At 41.2% G+C, this 20,958-nt stretch overlaps 1 protein-coding gene across 3 annotated transcripts in view; it reads right to left on the bottom strand.

Moving 5' to 3' along the window:
• The window catches only part of LOC112225654 (trace amine-associated receptor 13c-like), a 122,946-nt gene that overhangs the window by 80,426 nt on the left and 21,562 nt on the right, over positions 1 to 20,958 (bottom strand). For all 3 annotated transcript variants that reach the window (XM_042306705.1, XM_042306707.1, XM_042306706.1), the window contains exons 6-7: positions 10,353 to 10,472; positions 9,840 to 9,935 (exon numbers count right to left, since the gene is read on the bottom strand). The gene's annotated coding sequence lies outside the window, so the exon portion shown is untranslated. The remainder of the gene's footprint in view (positions 1 to 9,839; positions 9,936 to 10,352; positions 10,473 to 20,958) is intronic.

The raw sequence follows: 20,958 nt of genomic DNA, 5'->3' as shown, positions 1-20,958 counted from the left end.
ATCAAGGTAGATGGATTATTTTAAATATGTTATTGGACAATAAACAGATAAAGATTATCCAAGCTTCTTTGAAAATATATATAAGAATTTACTAACTCTACAAGCAACACTAGACTCTATTATTAAGGTGGGACATTTTAATTTGGTCTTAAATACCTCTATGATCCGGAAAGGAAATCACACTACAAACTATCTTCCTCAGGCACTTAAGGAAATCATGAATGTCATGGATATATTTGAATTAGTGGATATATGGAGGCTTAAATTCCCTGACTTAGTGAGATATACATGGTGGAGGCTTAATCAAGTTAGTCGTCTTAACTACTTTCTTATGCCTTTCTCTCTGGCACCAAAAGATAAAAAAGTGTTGATAGGAGACAGAATGCGGTAGGATCATCACATAATTAGCATATATATTACTCTTAGGATATTGGAAATTTAATCAAACCCTTCTAGATGATACATTTTTTAGAACTAGGACAGAAGAATTTATAACTGACTTTTTCAGACATAACATAGGTACAGCGGATTCCCTTATTGTATGGGACACCTTTAAATGTGCATTTAGAGGCCATGCAATTCAGGACTCATCTATAAAACAAAATCAATTTAGATCAGAAGAGTCCATATTAACAAAGGAAATTGAATGACAAATAGTAGGCACAGAATAAGTTAGAAAAAAAACAAAAAGAAATGGAGGAACATTTTATTTTCCACCATAATTTGCAAATAAATTCATAAAAAAATCCTACAATGTGATTTTCTGGATTGTTTTTTCTTCTCATTTCGTCTGTCATAGTTGAAGTGTACCTATGATGAAAATTACAGGCCTCTCTCATCTTTTTAAGTGGGAGAACTTGCACAATTGGTGGCTGACTAAATACTTTTTTGCCCCACTGTATATAAAGATCCAGTTCATTTAAAAAATTGGAGGCCTCCTACACTTCAGTTTTGTGATGCAAAAATCATAGCAAAATGCTTGGCGCATTGAATTTAAAAAAGTATTGTCAGATATTATTCATCCTAATCAGACAGTTTTTTTTACATGGATGATACATTGGAGATAATATAAAACAAGTAATGGAAACAATAGAATACTATGAAATATCGGGGAACCAGGCATGATTTTCATAGCAGATTTTGAAAAGGCTTTGGATAAAGTACGACTGGATAAAGTACGACTGGAGCGCAGACCAGCTGGCTGGTGTGTTTACGGATATATTCAATCAATCCTTATCCCAGTCTGCTGTTCACACATGCTTCAAGAGGGCCACCATTGTCCCTGTTCCCAGGAAAGCTAAGGTAACTGAGCTTCCGTCATCATGAAGTGCTTTGAGAGACTAGTCAAGGACCATATCACCTCCACCCTAGACCCACTCCACCCTACCTGACACCCTAGACCCACTCCAATTTACTTACCGCCCAAATAGGTCCACAGACAATGCAATCTCAACCACACTGCACACTGCCCTAACCCATCTGGACAAGAGGAATACCTATGTGAGAATGCTGTTCATCGACTACAGCTCATCATTTAACACCATAGTATCCGACCCCACCCTGTGCAACTGGTTCCTGGACTTCCTGACGGCCGCCCCCAGGTGGTGAGGGTAGGTAACAACATCTCCATCCCGCTGATCCTCAACACTGGGGCCCCACAAGGGTGCGTTCTGAGCCCTCTCCTGTACTTCCTGTTCACCCATGACTGCGTGGCCATGCACGCCTCCAACTCAATCACCAAGTTTGCGGACGACACTACAGTGGTAGGCTTGATTACCAACAACGACGAGACGGCCTACAGGGAGGAGGTGAGGGCCCTCGGAGTGTGGTGTCATGAAAATAACCTCACACTCAACGTCAACAAAACTAAGGAGATGATTGTGGACTTCAGGAAATAGCAGAGGGAGCACCCCCCTATACACATCGATGGGACAGTAGTGGAGAGGGTAGTAAGTTCCTCGGCATACACATCACGGATAAACTGAATTGGTCCACCCACACAGACAGCGTCGTGAATAAGGCTGAAGAAATTCGGCTTGTCACCAAAAGCACTCACAAACATCTACAGATGCACAATCGAGAGCATCCTGTCGGGCTGTATCACCGCCTGGTACGGCAACTGCTCCGCCCACAACCGTAAGGCTCTCCAGAGGGTAGTGAGGTCTGCACAACGCATCACCAGGGGCAAACTACCTGCCCTCCAGGACACCTACACCACCCGATGTCACAGGAAGGCCATAAAGATCATCAATGACAACAACCACCCGAGCCACTGCCTGTTCACCCCGTTATCATCCAGAAGGCGAGGTCAGTACAGGTTCATCAAAGCAGGGACCGAAAGACTGAAAAACAGCTTCTATCTCAAGGCCATCAGACTGTTAAACAGCCACCACTAACATTGAGTGGCTGCTGCCAACACACTGACTCAACTCCAGCCACTTTAATAATGGGAATTGATGGAAATTGATGTAAAATATATCATTAACCACTTTAAACAATGCTACTTAATATAATGTTTACATACCCTACATTACTCATCTCATATGTATATGTATATACTGTACCCTACATCATCTACTGCATCTTTATGTAATCCATGTATCACTAGCCACTTTAAACTATGCCACTTTGTTTACATACCCTACATTACTCATCTCATATATACATGTATATACACTGTACTAGATACCATCTACTGCATCTTGCCTATGCCGTTCTGTACCATCACTCACTTATATATCTTTATGTACATATTCTTTATTCCTTTACACTTGTGTGTATAAGGTAGTAGTTTTGGAATTGTTAGGTTAGATTACTCGTTGGTTATTACTGCATTGTCGGAACTAGAAGCACAAGCATTTCGCTACACTCGCATTAACATCTGCTAACCATGTGTATGTGACAAATAAATTTGATTTGATTTGATAAATGCCTAGAATATGGGTTAAAGTTATGCATAGTAACCCTAGGTGTAAAATAGTAAATAATGGCTAGATCTCAGAAAGTTTTACCACAAAAATGGAAGAGGCAAGTAGAAGGGGAAAAAAGTAAGGAACTTGTATGTCGAACTTGTGTGTTGGCCATGCATTAACCTTTTTGGGATAGGGGGCAGCATTTTCACTTTTTGATGAATAGCGTGCCCATAGTGAACTGCCTCCTACTCTGTCCCATATACTATTTGATAGAAAACACTCTGACGTTTCTAAAACTGTTTGAATTATGTCTGTGAGTATAACAGAACTCATAGGGCAGGCAAACTTCCAAACAGGAAGTGGAAATTCTGGGGCTGGTTGATTTTCAACTCATAGCCTATTCACATCCAAATAAGATATGGATCTGTTCGCACTTCCTACGCCTTCCACTAGATGTCAACAGTCAGTAGAACGTGGAATGAAGCCTCTAGTGTGATGTGGGACCGGAAGGCAGCTATTTGAGTCACTGGTCTGGCAGAATGCCAGTTCCTGGTACTCATGATATCTCTTGCGTTCCATTACTCTGTAGACAAAAATGAATGCTCTGGTTGGAACGTTATTGGATATATATGATAATAACATCCTGAAGATTGATTCTCTACTTAGGTTGGCCAGTTTATTCGTCCTGTATATAAGTATATTTACTTCTGAGCGCCGTCTCAGATTATTGCATTGTATGCTTTTTTCGTAACGTTTAAAAGAAATCTGACACAGCGGTTGCATTAAGAGCCAGTGTATCTTTAATTATATGTAAAACATGTATCTTTCGTCAAAGTTTATGATGAGTATTTCTGTTATATGACGTGGCTCTCTGTAATTACTCCGGATATTTTGGAGGCATTTCTGAACATGGCGCCAATGTAAACGAACAAAACATAAACACCAATGTTATCGAACAAAACATTAACGTATTGTGTAAGATGATGTCATATGAGTGTCATCTGATGAGGCTTATCAAAGGGTAGTGATTAATTTTATCTCTAATTCTGCTTTTGTGGCTCTAACTTTGGCTGGGAAAAATGGCTGTGTGTTTTTTTGGATTTGGTGGTGATCTAACATAAATATATGTTGTCTTTTCGCTGTAAAACATTAAAAAAATCGGACACGATGGGTAGATTTACAAGATGTTTAATTACATTTTAGGGTACCTGAGGATTAAATTGAAAAATAGTTTGACTTGTTTTAACACCCCAGCCATCCTACAATCTAAACGTGATGCCCTCAATCTCACACAAATTATCAGTGAACCTACAAGGTACCACCCCAAAGCCGTAAGCACGGGCACCCTCATAGATTTCATCCTTACCAATTTGCCCTCTAAATACACCTCTGCTCTTTTCAACCAAGATCTCAGCAATCACTGCCTCATTGCCTGCATCCGTAATGGGTCAGAGGTCAAACGACCTCCACTCATCACTGTCAAACGCTCCCTGAAGCACTTCAGCGAGCAGGCCTTTCTAATCGACCTGGCTGGGGTATCCTGGAAGGACATTGACCTCATCCCGTCAGTAGAGGATGCCTGGTTATTCTTTTAAATGCATTTCTCACCATCTTAAATAAGCATGCCCCATTCAAGAAATTTAGAACCAGGAACAGATATAGCCCCTTGTTCTCTCCAGACCTGACTGCCCTTAACCAACACAAAAACATCCTATGGCATTCTACATTAGCACCGAACAGCCCCCGTGACATGCAACTTTTCAGGGAAGCTAGAAACCAATACACACAGGCAGTTAGAAAAGCCAAGGCTAGCTTTTTCAAGCAGAAATTTGCTTCCTGCAACACAAACTCTGGGACACTGTAAAGTCCATGGAGAATAAGAACACCTCCTCCCAGCTGCCAACTGCACTGAGGATAGGAAACACTGTCACCACCGATAAATCCACTATAATTGAGTATTTCAATAAGCATTTTTCTATAGCTGGCCATGCTTTCCACCTGGCTAGCCCTACCCCGGTCAACAGCACTGCACCCCCCCACAGCAACTCGCCCAAGCCTTCCCCATTTCTCCTTCTCCCAAATCCAGTCAGCTGATGTTCGGAAAGAGCTGCAAAATCTGGACCCCTACAAATCAGCCGGGCTAGACAATCTGGACCCTTTCTTTCTAAAATTATCTGCCGAAATTGTTGCAACCCCAATTACTAGTTTGTTCAACCTCTCTTTCGTGTCGTCTGAGATTCCAAAAGATTGGAAAGCAGCTGCGGTCATCCCCCTCTTGAAAGGGGGACACATTCTTGACCCAAACTGCTACAGACCTATATCTATCCTACCCTGCCTTTCTAAGGTCTTCGAAAGCCAAGTCAACAAACAGATTACCGACCATTTCGAATCCCACCATACCTTCCTCGCTTTGCAGTCTGGTTTCAGAGCTGCTCATGGGTGCACCTCAGCCACGCTCAAGGTCCTAAACAATATCTTAACCGCCATCGATAAGAAAGAATACTGTGCAGCCGTATTCATTGACCTGGCCAAGGCCTTCGAGTCTGTCAATCACCTCATCGGCAGATTCGATAGCCTTGGTTTCTCAAATGATTGCCTCGCCTGGTTCACCGACTATTTCTCTGATAGTGTTCAGTGTGTTAAATTGGATGGACTGTTGTCCGGTCCTCTGGCAGTCTCTATGGGGGTGCCACAGGGTTCAATTCTTGGACCGATTCTCTTCTCTGTATAGATCAATGATGTCGCTCTTGCTGCTGGTGAGTCTCTGATCCACCTCTACGCAGATGACACCATTCTGTATACTTCTGGCCCTTCTTTGGACTGTGTTAATTTGAACCACCCACCCCAGATCCGGTATATTTCTCATCAGCAACGCTGAATAGCATAGCGCAACAGTCAAATAATATTACTAGAAAATATTCATATTCATGAAATCACAAGTGCAATATAGCAAAACACAGCTTAGCCTCACCCTGTCATCTCAGATTTTGAAATTATGCTTTACAGCGAAAGCAATACAAGTGTTTGTGTAAGTTTATCCATAGCCTTATCCTTATCCATAGCATTATGTACACTTAGCATCAGGAAGCTTGGTCACGAAAATCAGAAAAGCAATCAAATTAACCGTTTACCTTTGATGATCTTCGGATGTTTTCACTCACGAGACTCCCAGTTAAACAGCAAATGTTCCTTTTTTTCCATAAAGATTATTTTTATACCCAAAATACCTTTGTTTGTTTGTCGCGTTATGCTCAGAAATCCACCGGAAAAAGCGGTCACGACAACGCAGACGGAAATTCCAAATAGTCTGCATAATGTCCACAGAAACATGTCAAACGTTTTTATAATCATTCCTCAGGTAGTTTTTAAAATATATATTCGATAATATATCAACCGAGTCTGTAGCTTTTTCCGTAACAGCGGGAGGAACAATGGCCGCTTCACTCAATTGCACACAGCTCACTCTGAGAGCCCACACCTGTCCACTTATGCAATGTGGTCGTTCACGCTCATTCTTCAAAATAAAAGCCTGAAACTATGTCTAAATGCTGTTGACACCTTAGGGAAGCCATAGAAAAGGGAATCTGGTTGATATCCCTTTAAATGGGCAATAGGGATGCATAGGAACACAGGGGTTTCAAAATAAGAGTCACTTCCTGATTGGATTTTTCTCAGGCTTTCGCCTGCAATATCAGTTCTGTTATACTCACAGACAATATTTTTACAGTTTTGGAAACTTTACAGTGTTTTCTATCCTAATATGTCAATTATATGCATATTCTAGCATCTGGTCCTGAGAAATAGGCCATTTACTTTGGGAAAGTTATTTTTCCAAATGTAAAAATAGTGCCCCCTAGCTTCAAGATGTTAACAACCCTCCAGACAAGCTTCAATGGCATACAACTCTCCTTCCGTGGCCTCCATTTTGCTCTTATATACAAGTAAAACTAAATGCATGCTCTTCAACCGATCACTGCCTGCACCTGCCCGCCCGTCCAGCATCACTACTCTGGACGGTTCTTACTTAGAATATGTGGACAACTACAAATACCTAGGTGTCTGGTTAGACTGTAAACTCTCCTTCCAGACTCACATCAAACATCTCCAATCCAAAGTTAAATCTAGAATTGGCTTCCTATTTCGCAACAAGCCTCCTTCACTCATGCAGCCAAACATACCCTCGTAAAACTGACCATCCTCTCGATCCTCGACTTCGGCGACATCATTTACAAAATAGCCTCCAATACCCTACTCAATAAATTGGATGCAGTCTATGACAGTGCCATCCGTTTTGTCACCAAAGCCCCATATACTTCCCACCACTGCGACCTGTACGCTCTCGTTGGCTGGCCCTCGCTTCATACTCGTCGCCAAACCCACTGGCTCCAGGTCATCTACAAGACCCTGCTAGGTAAAGTCCCCCCTTATCTCACCTCGCTGGTCACCATAGCAGCACCCACCCGTAGCACGCGCTCCAGCAGGTATATCTCTCTGGTCTCCCCCAAAACCAATTTTTACCCATTTTTACTTTGGCCGCCTCTCCTTCCAGCTCTCTGCTGCCAATGACTGGAACGAACTGCAAAAATCTCTGAAACTGGAAACACTTATCCCCTCACTAGCTTTAAGCACCAGCTGTCAGAGCAGCTCACAGATTACTGCACCTGTACATAGTCCACCTATAATTTAGCCCAAACAACTACCTCTCCCGACTACTGTATTTATTTAATTATTTTGCTCCTTTGCACCCCCATTATTTCTATCTCTACTTTGCACATTCTTCCACTGCAAATCTACCATTCCAGTGTTTATTTAAAAAAAAAAAGTTTTTACATGCTATATTGTATTTACTTCGCCACCATGGCCTTTTTTGCTTTTACCTCCTATATCTCACCTCATTTGCTCACATTGTATATACCGGTAAACTTATTTTTCTACTGTATTATTGACTGTATGTTTGTTTTACTCCATGTGTAACTCTGTGTTGTTGTATGTGTCGAACTGCTTTGCTTTATCTTGGCCAGGTCGCAGTTGTAAATGAGAACTTGTTCTCAACTTGCCTACCTGGTTAAATAAAGGTGAAATAAATAAATAAAATAAAACACAGGGGGGCCCTCAGGGGTGAGTCCCCTCTTGTACTTCCTGTTCACTCATGACTGCATGGCCAGGCACGACTCCAACACCATCATTACATTTGCCTGACGACACAACAGTGGTAGGCCTGATAACCGACAACGATGAGACCTGGCCGTGTGTTGCCTGGATAATAACCTCTCCGTCAACATGATCAAGATAAAGGAGATTATTGTGGACTACAGGAATAGAAGGACTGAGCACGCCCCCATTCTCATTGATGAGGCTGTAGTGGAGCAGGTTAAGAGCTTGATGTTCCTTAGTGTCCACGTCACCAACAAACTATAAAGATCCAAACACTTCAAGACAATCGTGAAGAGGGCACCACAAAGCTTATTCCCCCTCAGGAGACTGAACATTTTTTGCATGGGTCCACAGATCATCAAAAGGTTCTACAGCTGCACCATCGAGAGCACCATTGCCTGGTATGGCAACTGCTCTGCGTCTGACTGAAGACACTACAGAGGGTAGTGCATACGGCCCAGTACATCACTGGGGCCAATCTTCCTACCATCCAATACTTCTATATTAGGAAGGTGTCAGAGAAAGGCCCTAAACTTGTCAAAGACTCCAGCTACCCAAGTCATAGACTGTTCTCTTTGCAAGCGCACGGCAAGCGGTACCGGATCGCCAAGTCTAGGTCCAAAAGGCTTCTCAACAGCTTCTACCCCCAAGCCATAAGACTCTTGAATAGCTATTCAAATGGATACCCAGACTATTTGCATTGTCCCCTCACCTCTTTTACGCTGCTGCTATTCTCTGTTTATTATCTATGCATAGTTGCTCTTGAGGAGATCTGCATGGAGGAATGGACCAAAATACCAGTAACAGTGTGTGAAAACCTTGTGAAGACTTACAGAAAACGTTTGACCTCTGTCATTGCCAACAAATGGTATATAACAAAGTATTGAGATAAACTTTTGTTATTGACCAAACACTTATTTTCCACCATAATTTGCAAATTAATTAAAAATCCTACAATGTGATTTTCTCATTTTGTCTGTCATAGTTGAAGTGTACCTATGATGAAAATTACAGGCCTCTCTCGTCTTTTAAGTGGGAGAACTTGCACAATTGGTGGCTGACTAAATACTTTTTGCCCCACTGTACATATTACCTCAATTACCTGAACAAACCTGTGCCCCTGCACATTGAATTTGTACCGGAACCCCTGTATATCGCCTCGCTATTGTTATTTTACTGCTGCTCTTTAATAATTATTTGTTATTTCTATTTTTTACTTAACAATTATTTTTCTTAAAACTGCCTTGTTGGTTATGGGCTTGTAAGAAAGCATTTCACTGTAAGGTCCACTACACCTGTTTTTTTTTTTCGGTGCACACGACAAATAACATTTTATTGATTGATTGATTGAAAATCTTGGAGTTTTTCTCCTACGTTTCGCAATAGAGATTGGCTTAAGATAAGACATGTTCGGTATCAGGTGGAACATCCCAGCCTGGGTAAGTATTTGCAAAGGATGTCTGCGGGTGAGATGATTTGAAAGCCATTTGAATCTCTGCAGTAACATACAGTCCAGACTGCAATGTGATAATTTTCGGTTGTTCTAAATTCAATAGCGCAAATGCCACTATATCTGTTATTTCGTATGTATATTCAAACACTTGCACAGAGGTCAACTATTTTGTGCCTGTCTTTAGCTTCATGATTTAACAAGTCTAACAGATTTTCCACAATCATGAACATTTACTAAGATGGTCACTTCTGTCCTAAAGACAGATCTTGAGCTTAACGTCAAGAAGGTAGGTCTATCATCAAAAACAAAGCATACGAAACCTGGAAGGCCATGGAGACCCAGCGTGGAAGAGGCAATGTCTGAGGCCCTCACAGCTTGAAGACGGGGATTTGGTGGTGTCGGGTTACAATAGGCCACTGAAAATGAGGACAATGAGGACAAATGATTATACATATAAACATATATTGTGTAGTAGTGTGTAGTATTGTATAATAATAATGTGTATGATTTATATAAAGGTTTAGTAAAAAAAGACATAAGTGTTATAGTTTAAAATTGTAGTTAACTTTTTAATGATTGTAATATGTATGCATTTCTGTACTAATTTCTGTACTTTTTTGTCATTCATATAAAAAAATACTTATACATATAAGCATTTATTGGGTTTTAAAGTGTAGAATTTGTTTAATAACAATATGTATAACTTATATATAAGAAAAGAAAACATGTTTTTTTAATATTGCATAGTAAACCTTTAATAATTGTAATATGGATGCATTTCTGTACCAAAGATTTAGAAGAAAATAAAAGGTTTGAAAGAAAATTGTATTTACCTTCATTGAATGATCTCTCTCTCTCTCTCTCTCTCCCTCCTCAAGAGGAATTAATTGTTTGGGGTGTGTGTGTTCGTGTGTGTCTGAGGCCAATCTGTACGGTTGGAGTCAGGTTACAAGCTATGGGTGTTACAAGCAGAGAGAGAGAACTGTGATCAAGGGGCAAAATAAAAGAATGATAAACAGCCTTTCCTACAAATTTGTTTTAACATTTAAATATTTATTGGGAATTAAAATGTAGTATTGTTTAATGGTAAATAAAAAATTTGTGGTATAGTTTAGTATAGCACAGTAAATGTTAATAATAGTAATATGTATTCATTTCTGTACTAAAAATGTAAAAGAAAAAGAAAACGATTTGAAAAGAAAATGTAATTGACCTTTAATGAAATCTCTGTCTCTGTCTGCCGATCTGTTTATGTCCCTCTCTATCTCTCTACACAAGAGAAATTGGTTTGTTGGTGTGTGTGAGCGTGTGTAGTGTTTCTTTGAAACATCTGTTTATTTAAAACCTGTTTTATGAATGATCAGTTATCAATTATAAATATTTTAATGGTTAAATGGTTAGGGGTGATGGTCAGATTTGCGCTTATCGTCAAAGAAATGAGCTTTACACTGAGGCCTGTACTCTGGAGCAGGAACAATATGGAGGTGGAGGGCCCGTCATTGTCTGGGGCGGTGTGTCACAGCTTCATCGGACTGAGCTTGTTGTCATTGAAGGCAATCTCAATGCTGTGTATTACAGGGAAGACATCCTCCTCCCTCAAGTGGTACCCTTCCTGCAGGCTCATCCTGACATGACCCTCCAGCATGACAATGCCATCAGCCATACTGCCCGTTCTTCGCGTGATTTCCTGCAAGACAGGAATGTCAGTGTTCTGCCATGGCCAGCGAAGAGCCCGATCTCAATCCCATTGAGCACGTCTGGGACCTGTTGGATCGGAGGGTGAGGGCTTGGGCCATTCCCCCCCAGAAATGTCCACGAACTTGCAGGTGCCTTGGTGGAAGAGTGGGGTAACATCTCACAGCAAGAACTGGCAAATCTGGTGGAGTCCATGAGGAGGAGAAGCACTACAGTACTGGCCACACCAGATACTGACTGTTACTTTTGATTTTGACACCCCCCCCTTTGTTCAGGGACACATTATTGCATTTCTGTTAGTCACATGTCTGTGGATCGTGATCACTTTATGTCCATACAAATATTTACACATGTTAAGTTTGCTGAGTGAGAGGACGTTTATTTATTTATTTTAATTTTATTTTTTTTCACCACAGCACCCGTCTCCACAGGAGGCCTTTTGTCATTTGGTAGGCCGTCATTGTAAATAAGAATTTGTTATTAATTGATTTGCCTAGTTAAATAAAGGTTAAATAAAAAACATTGAAAAGAAAAACAAATCTCCAATGCCTCATCAAAACATGGAAACGCATCACAACACAGAAGTCACTCAGGGCAATGCACCACACGTCCTTCCAGGCTCAAGATGGAGGATGAAAAGGCAACATTACTGCTCAAAGCTGAGACATTGAAAAGATGACAAGCATTGACAAGCGGAGGAATTGGTGCTTGAAACTGAAATGTTGGCTAACAGTGCTAAGTTGAATGTATTCAATAAGTATAAAGCCACAAATAATATTAAGTGATAGAATGATGATTACCTGAATGCAATGGGAAGGCCTGAGGATACCTTGGGGAAGGTTAAACAAAGCAAAACTTTCCCAACCACCACTCAGATCGTCAAAGGACTCCATAGCACACAACCACACACCATGGCTGAACTGGGATCCCTATTGTTCACACTGTCTGCTCATACTGCACAGGGACAGGGTCAAAGGAGTATATTACAACAAAGTGCTACCACGACATACCACTCTGTTCATCGAAGGTCAACTAACACATGGGCAGAGCCTGTTTTAAGACCGAAAGATAGTCTGCTGCAACTAATACTGGGGGAGGAAGGCCTAACCACCCAGACAAGCATGGTGGAGCTGAAAACATGGACAGTATTGTCAACACCATGCAACACCAAAATAATATTACTGAAATTCTGGTAAGGCAGAAAAAGTTGCCCTCATTACTACCTCTTAGTGTTCCAGTGATTAAGGGTGACCCACTAGACTACATGTTATTTGTAATTGCCTTTGAACATGCTATTGAAGGCAGGACTGAGAACAGCAAAGACAGGCTGTACTTCTTGGAGCAATTCACTGTGGTACAACCCAGACATCTAGTCCGCAGTTGTCAACATATGGAGGCTGACAGACAATACGCAGAAGACAAAAGGCTTCTGAAAAAACACTTTGGAGACTAGTATAAAATTGCCACAGCTTAAATTGAGAAAGCTCTCAGCAGCTCCAATCCATCAAGGTTGAAGATTCAAAACTTTACAAACCTTTGCAGTTTTCTTCACTGGATGTTACAACTCTATGGATTATGTTCACTATATGGAGGAAATGGACTGGCCATCAAATATGAGAGCCATGGTCAAAAAGCTGATGTTTAAAGGAAAATGGATAGTGTTGGTTTATGACCTACCGGAATGAAATGGCAGGAGAGAAAAGTATTCTGATCTGGTTAACTCTGTTGATCGCCGAGCCAGGATAAACCCCCACAGTAGCAGTGAGGGGAGGTTCAGGGCCTGTGAGTAGGCCAAGTGTTCTGAACACTTAATGTGTTAGAAAAGTAAAGTAATTTAGTAAAGTTATTTTTTTTTAGTAAAGGAGTAATGTAAGAGGTTACTTTTAAAAATGCAGTAATAATAATATAGTTACTTTTTCAAGTAAAACGTGCCCTACGTTTCTGAAAATATTTCCCCAGTGTTTCCATGAGCTGATCTCGTTTCTGCATTTAGTTCTCAAGGCCAGTCGATGAGAATGGGGGCGTGCTCGGTCCTCCTTTTCCTGTAGTCAACAATAATTTCCTTTGTCTTGATCACATTGAGGGAGAGGTTGTTATGGTACTGGTACTGGTCTTCTGGTGCCAAATGTATTTTCTAGCTAGCCTAAAACAATGAGATGGGGGAGTGGATTTCCTCAGTATTTGCAATGTACTCAAAGTGGAGTCTATCATACCAAGAAGGAGAAAGCAACAGAAAGCATGAAACTTGCAGAAGCCCAAGTTAATGTACAGTCTTGAACCTAGAGTCAATATTTCTGAAATCCCCCACATAGTTGTTCCTTTTGTAGAGTTGGGAAAGTGCAGTGTGGAGTGCAATAGAGATTGCGTCATCTTTGGATCTGTTGGGCCGGTATGCAAATTGGAGAGGGTCTAGAGTTTCTGGAATAATGGTGTTGATGTGAGCCTTGCCTAGCCTTTAAAATCACTTCATGGCTACAGACGTGAGTGCCAAGGGTCAGTAGTCATTTAGGCAGGTTACCTTAGTGTTCTTAGGCACAGGGACGATGGTGGTCTGTTTGAAACATGTTGGTATTATAGACTCAGCTACGGAGAGCGTGATCACACAGTCGTCTGTAACAGCTGATGCTGTCATGCATACTTCAGTGTTGCTTGCCTCAAAGCGAGCATTGAAGTAATTTAGCACGTCTGGTAGGCACGTGCAACTGGGCAGATCGAGGCTGTGCTTCCCTTAGTGCTTCCCTTAGTAGTCTGTAATACTTTGCAAGCCCTGCCACATCCGACGAGCCGGTGTATCACAACGTAACCTTAGTAACCTTAGTACTGTATTGACGCTTTCCTTGTTTGATAGTTCGTCAGAGTTCGTCAGAGGGCATAGCAGGATATCTTAAAAGCTTCCAGGTTAGAGTCCCGCTACTTGAAAGAGGCAGCTCTACCCTTTAGCTTTACCCTTTAGCTCAGTTCAGAATTTGCCTGTAACCCATGGCTTCTACTTGTGGTATATATGTACAGTCACAGTTGGGACGACGTCCTCAATGCATTTATTGATTAAGCCAGTGACTGATGTGGTGTACTCCTCAATGCCATCGGAAGAATCACAAACATATTCCAGTCTGTGCTAGCAAAACATTCCTGTAGCTTAGCATCTGCTTAGCATCTGTTTCATGTGACCACTTCTTCATTGACCGAGTCACTGGTGCATCCTGTTTTAGTTTTTGCTTGTAATGAGAAGTCAGGAGTGTAGAGTTATGGTCAGATTTGCCAAATAGATGGTAAGGGAGAGCTTTGAATGTGTGTCTGTGTGTGAAGTAAAGGTGGTCTAGAGTTTTTTTTCCATCTGGTTGCACATTTAAATAGCTGGTAGAAGTTAGGTAAAACAGATTTACGTTTCCCTGCATTTAAGTCACCGGACACTAAAAGCGCCGCCTCGGGATGAGCATTTTCCTGTTTGCTTATGGCCATATACAGCTTATTGAGTGCTGTCTTAGTACAAGCATCGGTTTGAGGTGGTAAATAGATAGCTACTAAGAATGTTGAAGAAAACTCTCTTCGTAAATAGTGTGGTCGACAGATTATCATGAGATACTTTACATCAGGCGAGCAAAACATTGAGACTTCCTTACTATAAGATTTCTTGCACCAGCTGTTGTTTTCAAATATACACAGAGCGTCATCCCTTGCCTTACCAGAGGTGGATGTTCTATCTTGCCGATGCAGTGTAAACCCCAGCAGCTGTATGTTATTCATGTTGTCGTTCAGCCACGACTCGGTGAAACATAAGATATTACAGTTTTTAATGTTCCGTTGGTAAGATATACGTGCTTTCAGTTCATCCCATTTATTTTCCATTGATTGAATGTTAGGATATTCGTGATCGTAGTTCATTAATTTTGTTATCCAATGATTCTACGTTGGCAAATAGGACTGATGGTTGAGGCAGATTACCCACTCGCATCGGATTCTTACATGGCACCCCGATTTACATCCCCAAAATCTCTGTCTCTTTCTCATGCGAATCTCTGGGATTTGGGCCTTGTCGGGTGTCTGAGGTAAATCCTTTGCGTATGACTTTTAAAGAAAAAATCCTCGTCCAGTACAAGGAGAATAATCACTGTCTAGAAGCTCTTTTTGGTCATAAGAGACTGGGGCAGAAACATTATGTACTAAATAAATTACAAATAGAACGAAAAAGAAACACAATAGCACAATTGGTTAGGAGGCCTTAAACGGCAGCCATCTTTTGTTTTTGACCAAATACTTATTTTCCACCATAATTTGCAAATAAATTCATTAAAAATCCTACAATGTGATTTTCTGGATTTTTTTCTCATTTTGTCTGTCATAGTTGAAGTGTACCTATGATGAATATTACAGGCCTCTCTCATCTTTTTAAGTGGGAGAACTTGCACAATTGGTGGCTGACCAAATACTTTTTTGCCCCACTGTACTTAAACTCATGCAGACCTACCAGGATCTTACTCACAAGCTCACTACACAGCAGCTCCATAAGTTAACTACAACAATTCCCAACTGTTTAAAATGTTCAAACACATTTTCTTTAAGTTCAACAAGGTCACTTCACGACACATCAATACCCAGGACATTACTTTTCATTTCAGACATGTGCTTTACTTCAAAGAAACAGCTGCACTATCAAGTTTACGTAAGCACACCCTAAATAGTGTGAGAACATCCGGACAGGATGTCCTTAAAAGGTCATTAAAACAGCACACAGGAAAACTCCTCAATCACTTTTTGACAGCAACCGTCTACTATATTCTCTCTCCCGTCACAAGACCCACTGGTTGATTCTAATTTATAATATCATTTTACGCCTCACTCCCTCTTATCTGAAATACCAACTGCAGCCCTCATCCTCCACATACAACACCCGTTCTGCCAGTCGCATTCTGTTCAAGGTCCCCAAAGAACACACATTCCTGGGTCGCTCTTCTTTTCAGTTCGCTGCAGCTTACAACTGGAACGAGCTGCAAAAAACACTCAAACGGGACCGTTTTATTTTCATCTCTTCATTCAAAGACTCAATCATTGACACTCTTACTGACAGCTGTGCTGCAATGCTATGTAGTTGTCTTAGGTCTCACTTCATGTAGTGTTTTGGTGTCAATCTTGTTGTGATTTGCTTTTTGTTGTATATTTTCATTTTATTTTTTATTTTGAAGCCCAGCCCTCATCCCCGCAGGAGGCCTTTTGCCTTTTGGTAGTCCGTCATTGTGAATAAGAATTTGTTGACTTGCCTGGTTAAATAAAGGTAAAAAATAAAATAAAGGTAAAAAATAATAATGATAATATTAATAATATTATAATATATACATGAATAATAATTGCTACAGAACTCTCACTAACGGGTGCCCCAAATTTGGATTATACAAGACACGCTTTAAAATATGTTAATGAGCCAGAGACTCTTTTCACACCAACAAACGTTTCCCGACAATGCACCATAATTAGTCAGTATGTCAGTGATAAAATTACAAAATCGGCTAAAAGTGCAGATCCGGATCCCTCACCCTAAACTTCAAAGCAGAGAACTGGTGTAAACCTGGTCATTACGACGGACTGGTGCTGGAGCTGCCGCCACACACTGACAATGGACAGTTTCATGTACCATCAACCAGGGAACTCTGTCCCGTTCAGGTGAATCGTAACCATCCCAGAGGTCCTTGCTTCACTGGTAGCTGTATCTCTGAATCCCGCTCGTGCCGCTCTCGGGAGAAGAGGAGCGCTGTCTACCTCCCCATGACGCATTCTACAGAAAATGAGCGCTGTCGACCTCCCGGTGACGCCCTCTACAGGAGAGGAGCCCTGTCGACCTCTCGGTGATGCCCTCTACAGGAGAGGAGCCCTGTCGACCTCTCGGTGACGCCCTCTACAGGAGAGGAGCCCTGTCGACCTCTCGGTGACGCCCTCTCCAGGAGAGTAGGCCTGTCGACCTCTCGGTGACGCCCTCTACAGGAGAGGAGCCCTGTCGACCTCTCGGTGAGTCCCTCTATAGAAGAAGACATCTACATCAACTTCAGGGACATTTCTGTTAGGACTGCATCATTGCTCCTTTGCCACAGAGATTGCTCATTCTCACTGAACAGCACCAAGCATTTCATCCTGACAACATTGATACAACCAGTGTGTGCCCAGTGGGTGTAAAATACTGCAGTAGAAAGGTTTGAAAATGTAGCTTTTTCTTCCAACATCATGGGTTTGACATAAAATGTTTCTTATGATGCAACATTACACATTGTCACCTTTTATTGAGGGTATTTTCATACATATCTGTTTCCCATTTAGAAACGAAAACATCTTATGTATCTAGTCCCCACAATTAAAAGATAAGTACATGGACAACTTCACTTGTAGTGTATTAAAGGTAGTAACCCTTTAATCGTAATGTTCAGTCATCTATAAAGTACTTCAAAAGTATGAATGGTCCTCACTTTAGATTAAAGACTACACAAATACTTTACTAATGATTATTAAATGGTTTATAAGGACATTTATTAAACATCTTATGAATGATCTTACAAATCATTATTACATACTATAAAAGTTGTTTATGAATGTTTGAATGACTAGCTCAGGTCAGAGGTCACACCAGAGCAGCTCTCCCAGATGCTGTTGAGTCTGAATGAATATTGAGATTAGTAATACTTTATAATAGCACTTTGTAATAAAACTTTTTAGAATGGATTAGTAAATTGTTTATTCATCAAACATGTATCATTACTGGATGCTGGAAGAAAAAGCTACATTTTCAAATCTTTTTACTGCAGTGTTTTACACCCACTGGGCACAAACTGGTTGTATCAATGTATCAAACACATCTGGGAGTAATGATAAATGTTTGATAAATAAACTATTTACTAATCCATTCTAAAATGTTTATTACAAAGTGCTATTATAAAGTCTTACTAATCTCTATATTCATTCAGACTCAACAGCAACTGACAGAGCTGATCTGGTGTGACCCCTGACCTAGCAGCAGTGATGTAGTGAGAGTAGTGGTAGTGTTCATAGCCAGTATGTTGAGGTTGAAGTGTCTGCTGTGGTCTCCTGCATTATTGTGTTTAAATCATTGAAGTTGCAGCCATTTTGGCTGTAGTGTTTCCAAGACCATGGCCGAAAAGACAATAACGATTCAATCGTAAATTGTATTGTTTACTTGCGTATTAGGATAGATTATAAACATTGATTGACTTGTTTGGATAAGTTTATTGGTAACGTTTGGGATTAATTTTTTATGAATTTTGACGGAGGGAAACCGAGTGGATTATTGACTGAAGCGCGCCAGATAAACTGAGATTCTATGGATAAAGAAGGAATTTATCGAACAAAAGGACCATTTGTAATGTAGCAGACCTTTGGAGTGCCAACAGAAGAAGATCTTCAAAGGTAAGGCATATATTATATCGCTATTTCTGACTTTCATATCGCAACTCCCTAGTTGAAAATGAATTGTTATGCATTTGTGTGCTGGACGCTGTCCTCAGATAATCACATGGTTTGCTTTCGCCGTAAAATGTTTTTGAAATCTGACACCTTGTCTGGATTAACAACAAGTTTTATTTTGATGTATTGCATTTGTGATTTCATGAAAGTTTTATATTTATAGTAATTTAATTAGAATTTTGCGCCCTGCCATTTCACCGGATGTTGGCCAGGTGGGACGCTACCTTCCCACCTATATCAAAGAAGTTAAAAGGGCATGACAAAGCCTATTTTCCCTTGGGAGACTGAAAATATTTGGCATGTGTCCTAAAATCCTCAAAAAGTTCTACAGCTGCACCATCGAGAGCATCCTGACTGGTTGCATCACTGCTTGGTAAGGCAACTACTCGGCCTCCGACCACATGACACTTACTTACGGCAGTGCGTACAGCCCAGTATATCACTGGAGCGAAGCTTCCTGCCATCCAGGACCTCTATACTAGGCCATGTCAGAGGAAGGCCCTAAAAATTGTCAAAGATTCCAGCCACCCTAGTCACAGAGTTTTCTCTCTGCTACCGCACAGCAATAGGTACCGGAGCACTAGGTCTAGGTCCAAGAGGCTTTTAAACAGCTTCTACCCCCAAGCCATAAGACTCCTGAACAGCTTATCAAATGGCTACCCAGTCTATTTGCATTGCCCCCGCCCCTCTTTTACACTGCTGCTTTATTCTTTTTTATTTAGGTAGTCAAGTCAGATGAGAACTAATTCTTATTTACAATGAGGTATTAACGATGGCAATCCCTCCCCTAACCCTTACAATGATGGGCAGTTTGTGCACTGCCCTATTTTTTTTATATTTTTTTTATTTATCCTTTATTTAACCAGGTAGGCTAGTTGAGAACAAGTTCTCATTTGCAACTGCGACCTGGCCAAGATAAAGCGTAGCAATTCGACACATAGAACAACACAGAGTTACACATAGAATAAACAAAACATACAGTCAATAATACAGTAGAACAAAAGAAAACAAAAAGTCTATATACAGTGAGTGCAAATGAGGTAAGTTAAGGAAATAAATAGGCCATGATGGCGAAGTAATTACAATATAGCAATTAAACACTGGAATGGTAGATCGGCAGAAGATGAATGTGCAGGTAGAGATACTGGGGTGCAAAGGAGCAAAATAAATACCAGTATGGGGATGAGGTAGGTAGATAGATGGGCTGTTTACAGATGGGCTATGTACAGCTGCAGTGATCTGTAAGCTGCTCTGACAGCAGGTGCTTAAAGTTAGTGAGGGAGATGTGAGTCTCCAGCTTCAGAGATCTTTGCAATTCATTCCAGTCATGGGCAGCAGAGAACTGGAAGGGAAGACGACCAAAGGAGGAATTGGCTTTGGAGGTGACCAGTGAGATATACCTGCTGGAGCACGTGCTACGAGTGGGTGCTGCTATGGTGAGCAGTGAGCTGAGATAAGGCGGGGCTTTACCTAGCAGAGACTTGTAGATAACCTGTAGCCAGTTGGTTTGGCGACGAGTATGAAGCGAGGGCCATCCAACGAGAGCGTTGAGGTCGCAATGGTGGGTAGTGTATGGGACTTTGGTGACAAAACAGATGGCACTGTGATAGACTACATCCAGTTTGTTGAGTAGAGTGTTGGAGGCTATTTTATAGATGACATCACCGAAGTCGAGGAATCATAGGATGGTCAGTTTTACGAGGGTATGTTTGCAGCATGAGTGAAGGATGCTTTGTTGCGATATAGGAAGCTGATTCTAGATTTAATTTTGGATTGGAGATGCTTAATGTGAGTCTGGAAGGAGAGTTTACAGTCTAACCAGACACCCAGGTATTTGTAGTTGTCCACGTATTCTAAGTCAGAGCCGTCCAGAGTAGTGATGCTGGACGGGCGAGCAGGTGCGGGCAGTGATCGATTGAATAGCATGCATTTAGTTTTACTTGTGTTTAAGGGCAGTTGTAGGCCACGGAAGGAGAGTTGTATGGCATTGAAGCTCTTCTGGAGGTTAGTTAACACAGTGTCCAAGGAGGGGCCAGAGGTATACAGAATGGTGTCGTCTGCGTAGAGGTGGATCAGAGAATCACCAGCAGCAAGAGCAACATCATTGATGTATACAGAAAAAGAGTCGGCCCGAGAATTGAACCCTGTGGCACACCCATAGAGACTGTCAGAGGTCCGGACAACAGGCCCTCAGGTTTGACACACTGAACTCTATCAGAAAAGTAGTTTGTGAACCAGGCGAGGCAATCATTTGAGAAACCAAGGCTGTCGAGTCTGCCAATA

The sequence above is a fragment of the Oncorhynchus tshawytscha genome, linkage group LG26, assembly GCF_018296145.1.
Source record: "Oncorhynchus tshawytscha isolate Ot180627B linkage group LG26, Otsh_v2.0, whole genome shotgun sequence".
NCBI classification, from domain to species: Eukaryota; Metazoa; Chordata; class Actinopteri; order Salmoniformes; family Salmonidae; genus Oncorhynchus; species Oncorhynchus tshawytscha.
The sequence above is the reverse complement of the archived record's forward strand: the minus strand, read 5'-3'. Positions and strand labels throughout refer to the sequence as shown.